The sequence below is a fragment of the Nicotiana tomentosiformis genome, chromosome 1 (assembly GCF_000390325.3).
Source record: "Nicotiana tomentosiformis chromosome 1, ASM39032v3, whole genome shotgun sequence".
Classification (NCBI taxonomy): Eukaryota; Viridiplantae; Streptophyta; class Magnoliopsida; order Solanales; family Solanaceae; genus Nicotiana; species Nicotiana tomentosiformis.
The window spans coordinates 69205773-69215424 of NC_090812.1; positions in this window are offsets into that span (position 1 = coordinate 69205773).

Sequence of the window (9652 nt, forward strand, 5' to 3'; positions counted from 1 at the left end):
TTGATAACGAGGTCGGATTTTGATTTCAAAAATTTGAATAGCTCCATTTCGTCATTTATGACTTGTGTGCAAAATTTGAAGTCATTCCGGATTGATTTGATACATTTCGGCGCAAAATATAGAAGTTGGAAGAGTTGAAAACTCATAATTTAATTCGATGCGCGATTCGTAATTTCGGCATTGTTTGACGTGGTTTAAAGCCTCAACTAAGTTCGTATTGTATTTTGGGACATGTTGGTATATTTGGTTGAGGTTTCGAGGGCCTCGGATGGATTTTGGAAGGTTAACGGATCAATTCAAACTTGAAGAAAAGCTGCTGGAATTTCTGAGCAGCAGCATGAACAGTGATCGCAGAAGGGTGAACAGTGATAGCAGAAGCGTGAACAGTGCCCGCAGAAGCATGAACAGTACTTGTAGAAGCGGAGGCAACACAGAAGCGTGAAAAGTGCCTGCAGAAGCGTGAACAGTATCCGCAGAAGCGTGAACAGTGCTCGCAAAAGCGTAATTGGGCAGAAACATAAGGACCAAAAATCAGTCACTTTGCCATTTCATTTTGGAATTTTTGGAGCTCGGTTCTTGGGCGATTTTGAGTATTTCTTCACGATTTCTACTCAAGTAAGTGTTCTATACCCTAAAGTGATTATATTTCATGAATCCATGGTTATATTCATCGTTTAACTCGGATTTAAATGGAGAAAATCAAGATTTTTGCAAAATCTTCCAAAAACAAAAATTTAAGATTTGGAGGTCGAGTTGTTATTGGAATTCGATAAAATTGGTATGGTTGAACTCGTATCGGAATGGGTGTTCGGATTTCGTAAAAATTATGTCAGGTTTCGAGAGGCGGTCCCCTCATTGACTTTTGTAGACTTTTTGGAATAAAATTTTAAGTCGACGTATTATTATCCGGAATTGTTTTCGATGAATTTTAATGAAGTTATACAATTAATTTGGATAGATTTGAGCTATCCGGAGGTCAATTCAAGCAAGAAGGAAATTTCGGAAAATCGGCATAATTTTAAAAAGGTAAGTATCTTGCCTAACCTCGAGTGGGGGAATTACCCCTTAGGCATCGAGTCTTATGTGACATCTCACCGTGTACGTGAGGTGACGAGTACGTACTCGGGTTTATATGCACAAATTTTATTGGGTTAAAGTCTTAGGCATTATTGTGTAGTAAATTGGATAATTGTTGGCATTTATTAAATCATCTATTTGCCATGCCTAAATCTTTGTTTGTTGAGCTTTTTTTTATATGACAATTTGATGTGATTGTTATTTAAATATTTATGTAATTCCGTGAGTTTTTTGGCTTGATATTTCTTGGAATTTAGTCTCATTATGGATTTTTCCTTTGCAAATAATTAATTAAATGAGTTTAAGAAGAGGTGTTTATATAATTATTGAGAATGTGGATTAATGAAGGCGTTTCCCTATGCTGAGTAATTTCTATCTATATTGATTATTGTTTTGGGTCTTATACTGTCACGACCCAATTTCCTCTCTGTATGACATCGTGATGACACCTAGTCTCTATGATTAGGTAAGCCTAACATTTGCGGAATAATAAATGAAAACATGAATTAAACAACTAACTATTCAAAATACACAGTAATCCTAAAACCCGGAACACCATAAGTCACAAGCTACAGAAGGAAACTAGTATCTCTATACACCAGAGTCTAATAATAGAAGTAAGGAAGGTATATGACATAGGAGGGAATAGAGGGGGACTCCGAGGTCTGCGGACGCGACAGATATACCTTGAAGTCTTTGTACAACAGCAAGCACTCTCAGCTAATAGCGGGCCTGATAAGAAGTACTTGGATCTGCACACAAAACATGTGTAGAAGAGTAGCATGAGTACACCACAATCGGTACCAAGTAAGTGCCAAGCCTAACCTCGGTAGAGTAGTGATGAGGTCAGGTCCGGTCCCTACTGGAATATGATAATGAAGCAAGGCAAAAATGAAATATCGCAGTAAAATAAAGACTGAAATTTAACAAGAAAGAATTCATAAAAGGTAACAACTCAATACACAGAAATACAACAGGGGATATCCCGAGATACCATCTCATAGTCCCAAACGTAAATATGCAGGGGGATCTCCCGGAATACCGTTCCGTAGTCCCAAAGTAAATATGCAAGACATGGGGATCTCTCGGAATACCGTTCCGTAGTCCCAAAGTAAATATGCAGTACAGGGGGATCTCCCGAAATACCGTTCCGTAGTCCTAAAGTAAATATGCAGTACATGGGGATCTCCCGGAATACCGTTCTGTAGTCCCAAAGTAAATATGCAGCGCAAACAATAGAAATACAACTACATCACGAAATCTTACGATTTAGACTAAGTACCAGTCAAGGAAGAAGCAGGAAATCACTAAGCATGCTGCACAAAGTTCACATAAGTAAATAAGACACGTAGACATTTTGTATTAGACTAAACATGATAGCTACACATATTGGAATAACTCAATTAAGAATGAAAATAGATTAATACTCATTAAAATGGTATAACTCAAAAGAAAAGGAAAACATGTTGCTGCTCAGTAAGAAAATCGGGTTTTTCCACAACTAGCCCGTGTACGTACTCGTCACCTCACGTACACGGCGCTCACATATCACAATAGTTCCAAATCTTAAGGAAATTTCCCCCACACAAAGTTAGGCAAGCCACTTACCTCGAACCAAGCTCAATCAATCGGTCACAATGCCTTTCCCATGAATATTTGGCTTCGAATGGCCCAAATCTAGCCAAAAGCAATTACATATCATAAATACAACCATAATAGACTCATCTAATTAATGAAATCAATACTTTAACAAAAATTCTAAAATTCGTTCTAAAAAGTCGACCCGGGCCCATGTCTCGAAATCAGGTAAAAGTCACAAAATCTGAAAGCCCATTCACTCACGAGTCTAACCATATCAAATTTACTAAAATCCGACACCAAATGATCCTTCAATTACACAATTCAAACTTTCCAAATCCGTAGCCTCAAACTCCTAAATCCCACCTTAAATACACCCCAACTAGGTGGAAAAATAAATGGGGAAGCAAGATTATTGATAAAAAAATAAGCACAAGAGACTTACCTCAAGAAATGCCTCAAAAATGCTCTCAGAAATCGCCCTAAACCGAGTTTGCAAAGTCCAAAATGACAAAAATCACGAAGCCCATCAGTTTTAAACACTGCACAGGCATTTCCGCACCTGCGGAGCCTGGGCTCACACCTGCGTGCTAGCTGGTACGAAAAATGTGGGCGCACCTGCGAAAACGACTAACCTTGGCTGCCTCCGCTTTTGCGACCACTGGTCCGCATCTGCGCTATCACAGGTGCGGAGAAACCATCGCACCTGCGACCTCTGCTGATCTCCACCCCTTCCGCACATGCGCTCAACCTACCGCACATGCGGCCTCGCACCTGCGGCTAATTCCCTCGCAGGTGCGATCATACCAGCAAAAGACCAAACTTCAGAAATTTCTCAACTTCCATTCCAAGTCCGTTAACCACCCAAAACTCACCCGAGGCCCCTGGGACCTCAACCAAATATACCAATCAATCCTAAAACACCATACGAACTTAGTCGAGCCCTCAAATCACATCAAACAACGCTAAAATCACAAATCATCCTCCGATTCAAACTTAAAGAACTTGAAACTTCTAAATTCGACAACTGATGCCGAAACCAGCCAAATCACGTCCGATTGACTCCAAATTTTGCACACAAGTCATATTAAACATTACGGATCTACTCCAACTTCCGGAATCAGAATCCGACCCCGATATCAAAAAGTCCACTACCGGTCAAAATTTTCAAAAATTTGACTTTCGCCATTTCAAGCCTAAATAAGCTACGGACCTCCAAAACACAATCCGGGCATGCCCCTAAGTCCAAAATCGCCTAACAGAGCTAACAGAACCGACATAATTCCATTCTGGATTCGTCTTCATACAGTTCCGACTACGGTCCAAATCCTAAGGCTTAAGCTCCCGTTTTAGGGACTAAGTGTCCCGGAACACTCCAAAAACCAAAACGAACCCTCCCGATAAGTCACAATAGCAGAAATAGATGCGGGGGGAAATAGTAAATAGGGAATCGGGGCTATTACTTTCAAAACGACCGGCCGGGTCGTTACATATACACATTGTGTGGAGCCTTCGGCTATTTGTTTTGAAATTAATTGATTTGTTGTATTATTTGGAATTGGTTGTGGCCATTGGGCAAATTGTGATATGAATTAATTTTGTTATGTTGCCGTGATAATTTTTCGTGTAAATTGCAGTGTTGTGTGAGTTGTTATTTTGAGGATATAAGGGTGACATTCCACTGCTGATATTATGTGGGTATAGGGGTGGCATTTCACTGTTGTTATGTGTGTTGGGATATTGTCTAGGCGGAGTGATACAGGTGGCTTTAGGAGCGATAAGGGTGGATATAGGAGAGATAAGGGTGGCTATAAGAGCGATAAGGGTGTCTATTGATATTGTCAGGGCGGAGGGATAAGGGAGGCTATTATAGAAGTGATAAGGGTGGCTATAGGAGAGATAATGGTGGCTATTGTCAGGGATGACATGTGATGATGGGGAGTTATTGTGTTGGTGATTTTAATGTGATTTGTGATTTTTCTTGTGTTTATTTTTATACCTTGTGCAATTTGTCTTGTTATTGGTAAATTGATAACAATATGATTTATGTTGAAATTGGGAGCCTGTGGTTATTGCCAGGCGGATTATAAAATGAAATGTGGGCACGAGGTGCCATGAGTAAATAATGATGATATTGGCATGTGAATTGTCTGTGCAGTTGAGATATGAAAGTGGGCACGAAATACCGGGGAAAATATGATGGTTTTATTATTGGCACGTGAATTATCCATGCATATGTGATATGAAAAATGGGCACGAGGTGCCGGGGAAATATGATGATTTAATGATGGGTACGAAGTGCCGTGAAAATATGAAAGTGGGCTGAGACCCGTGTTTACGAAAAGAATATGAAAAGGGCTGAGACCCGTATTTTTATGATTATGAAATGGGGTGTCACATGGTGACTTTTTATTGAAAGAATTATATTCAAAATATTTATTTGGAAGGATTTTTATTCAAAAAGTATTTATTGAAAGATATTTATTTGAAGTAATTATATTTGTAAGATATTTATTGAAAGAATTATATTTGAAAGATACCTATTTGAGAAAATTATGTTTGAAAGATATTTATTTGAGGAATTTTTATTTGAAAGAGAGTTATTTGGAAGAATTATATCTGAAAGATATTTATCTGAAGGACTTGATTTAATTGGGTGTACTTGTATTTATTATTAGTTGAGCGATATTAATGGTGTTCTTGTTGCCCTGTTGTATATATCACTAGTTGATTTGTGTTGCCCTTATTGTTATTTGTTTCCTATTATTTTTGCATACTATATTGCACAGGTTATTAGACTAGTGAGTGTCTTGACTGTACCTCGTCTCTACTCCACTAAGGTTAGTCTTGATACTTACTGGGTACCGACCGTGGTGTACTCATACTACACTTCTGCATATTTTTGTGCAGAGCCAGGTTTTGGAGCTATCGAGCTCGGACAGAGTTAAAGTGTGATCGCAAGGATTCAAGGTAGAGCTGCTTGGTCGTCGTAGTTCCTTGGAGTCTTTCTATTTTATTGTATTGTTAATTATTATTCAAACAGTATTGAGTATTCGATCCTTGAGATCATTTCATGTATTCAGTTAGAGTTCGTGACTCAGTATTACTAGTCTTGGGTGATTTTCATATTTGTTTCCTCTATTAGTTTTGGTTACCTAAAAAAAATAGCTTGAAATGTGATTCGTCTTACCTAGTCTTAGAGATTAGGTGCCATCACGACGCCTGAGGTGGGATTTTGGGTCGTGACAAGTCAACTCTCCGGTCAACTCTTTCCATTTAAGCTTCTAACTAAGAATTGTTCTTTCAATTTATTTTCGAATCTTCCGAAAATCAAACTTGACCACACCCGCGGGTCATAATACATATTACGAAGCTGCTCGAGACCTTAAGTCACTGAACGAGACGTAAATTCTTAAAACGATAAGTCGGGTCGTTACATTCTCCACCTCTTAAACATACGTTCGTCCTCGAACCTGCCAAGAATCTTTCTGAGGACATTAAATTACTGAGTGTATTCTTACACACATACTCGCAGGTGATTCTACATTCCCGCAATTTAACACGGGTCCGACAACTCTATCTGAGCTGAGATTTTTCCTTTTTTTTGCCCTCCTTTATAAGCATTAAAGCCAATTCCTTACACTCCAATTAATTTCAAAAGGCCTGGTTTTCCATATCAGCACACTGCGTTATCTAAACCGGCGATAGCAATTTCGTGCCTACACACACATTATACGTATGCCCATAATCACATCTCTGGTCATAATAACTGTTCATAATTAATTTCTGCATCCTGAATTAATCTCATATTCACCAAAATCTCATTGCAACTTTTCGTAACACTGATAGCAACACGCGAGGCATGAATACCTCATAATTATTTACCCGAATTAATGAGTCACATTTAACGCCATCCGGGCACTCACTTAGTAGGCTAAAACTCAATGTTCACCGCACGAATATGGCTAGATATGCACAGAAAAATATACAAGAATTATCAAATAAGCCTCACAGGCATGACTCCCTATTTACACTATATTACAAATTTAATTTCACAAAGGGACAATTTAAACTCATAAAATTTTCACCACAAGAATCTCGTCCTTATATAACTTCCACCGCGGCTCGTAGCCCAGTTTAAATATTTCACATCATATAAAAATGCGAGGATCTCGTCCTCAACTCCGAATAACAAGTATTTTTGCACATTGTGCCAACTGAAATTTTCAATTTCCTTTCTTTCTGCTTTTCAATAAATTCGGTAAACAAATTTTCACAACACATAATGAACCCTCATACCGGTAGAGCATATAATTCATAAAATTGAATTCAATTATTCTGAAATCACATCGAAACCCACTGTAGTGAGTAATAGAAAGTCACATATGGACTTATAGACTTCAATGGTGTACACAAATAAAATGATAGACATGGGCTAACATCATCAACCCTCCGAACAGGGATAAACATATAAGTGGGTCACAAAATTATGAAGCTCACCCATAAGTGGAGCATAATGGGAGGACTCACCTCAATATTCAGAACCGAATCAAATTAAGGGAAAATATCTTTATAACAAATCAGGATCATGCCTGTAATGACACCCTCTGTTGTATTGGCCTCAACCATACCATATCAAATATATCAACGGGCTGGGCCTCCCCCTCTAGGGTGCCCTCTACCCGCATGTCCTCCACCTCTAACTAGATGTGTACGTGGAGTAGTAACTGCATTGGGGCCCATAGCCTGAGTGTTCTGATAAAATCCACCCCTCCTAACTCTGGTACAATCTCTCATAATGTGCCTAGTATCACCGCACTCATAACAACCCCTCTGAGGTCGCGGCTTCTCGTACTGAGTCTGCGCCGAATAACTGGAATAACCACCGTAAGAATCTCGTGTCGGTGGTGCACTATAAGAACTTACTGGATCACCATGATTAATCTGATGTGCGGACTGAGCTGGCCGACTGCTCGAGCCTCCGCCATAATGGGTCATAGCCGAAGAGTAAAATCCACTAAATCCTCCAGAGCTTCGAGACCTTTTGGCCTCCTTATACTCCCTTTCCTTACCTAGAACACCCTCAATCCTCCTCGCAATCTCCACTACTTATTGAAATGGAGTATCAGTTTGCAGCTCTCGAGCCATGCATATTTTAAAATCATAATCGAGCCCCTCAATGAATCTGCGAACCTGCTCTCTGACTGTAGGTACCAAGATAGGTGCATGACGGGCTAATTCACTGAACCTGATAGCATATTCTGACACTGTCATAGTGCCCTGACGCAACAGTTCAAACTCTGTGCGCCACGCATCTCGGAGAGTCTAGGGAACAAACTCTTTCAAAAACATTTCCGAAAATTGAGCCCAAGTTGGTGGTAATCCATCGGCTGGTCTATCTTCTTCATAAATTTGCCACCACTGATACGATGTGCCTGACAGCTGAAATGTAGTAAAGGCAACTCCGCTCAATTCCACAATACCCATGGTGCGGAGAATACTGTGAAATTTTTCTAGAAATCCTTGGGCATCCTCTGAAGCTGTGCCACTGAAAGTAGGTAGACTATACCTTTTAAACCTCTAAAGTCTCTTTAATTCTTCTTCTGATGCCTCCGGCCAGACCTCAGGCTAAACCGGAATAATAGGTTGTACCAGTACTACATCCGGAACCTGACCGATGTGAACCTGCTCCTCTGGAGTCATGGTAGGAGTCTGAGCTACTTTCCCAATATGCGAAATGTTTGGTGCAACCGAGATCAATCCCGCCTAAGTTAATGTACCAAACATACTCAGGAACTGTGCTAAAGTCTCCTGGAGTCCGGGGGTAACAACAGGTGTTTCTGATACCTGTCCCTCAACTGGAGCTACTGGCGGCTCCTCAGCTGCTATTTTGACAGATGCTCTAGTCGCGGCACGTGCCCTTCCTCGGTCTCTACCTCGGCCTTGCCCTCTTGCGGCCCTAGCAGAATGTACGGGTGCCTGCTCAGCTGACCTAGTAGAGTGTTTCCTCACCATCTGTGAGAGAATAAAGATACAAAGGCTCAAATTCCATAATCAACATATCCGCACGACATGAATGAAAGAAGTGGAAATTTCCTAACAGTTTTGTAGCCTCTCGAAGATAAGTACAGATGTCTCCATACCGATCCGCAAGACTCTACTAGACTCGTTCGTGACTCGTAGAATCTATGAACCTAGAGCTCTGATACCAACTTGTCACGACCCAAAAATCTCACCACAGGCGTGGTGATGACACTTAGTATCTAAGACTAGGTATGCCGATTACAATTACATTTCAAGCTTTTTTTTCAATACAAGTGTCAACACTAACAACGGAAATATTCAACAAACAACCTCCCAAAACTAGTAATACTGAATCACGAACTCTAATTGAATAAATCAAATGATCTCAAGGATCGAATACTCAATAATGTTTGAATAATAATTAACAGTACAATGAAATGGAAAGACTCCAAGGAATTGCTATGACCAAGCAGCTCTACCTTGAATCCTTGCGATCACACTTTAACTCTATCCGAGTCCGATAGCTCCAATACCTGGATCTGCACAAAAATGTGCAAAAGTGTAGTGTGAGTACACCACGGTCGGTACCCAGTAAGTATCAAGACTAACCTTAGTGGAGTAGAGAGAGGTACAATCGAGACACTCACTAGTCTAATAACCTGTGCAATATAGTATACAAAAATAATAGGAAACAAATAACAATAAGGGGAATACAAATCAACTAGTGATATGCACAGCAGGGCAACAAGACCACCATTAATATTGCTCAACAAATAATAAATACAAGTACACCCAATTAAATCAAGTCCGTCAAATATAAATCTTTCGTCTGTATGCTTCTCAACTAATACTCTTCATGATATAATACTTTTCAATAAATATATTTCGAATATACTCCCTTCAAATAAATATCTTTCAAATAAAATTCTTCCAAATAACTCTCTTTGAAATATAATTTCCTCAAATAAATATC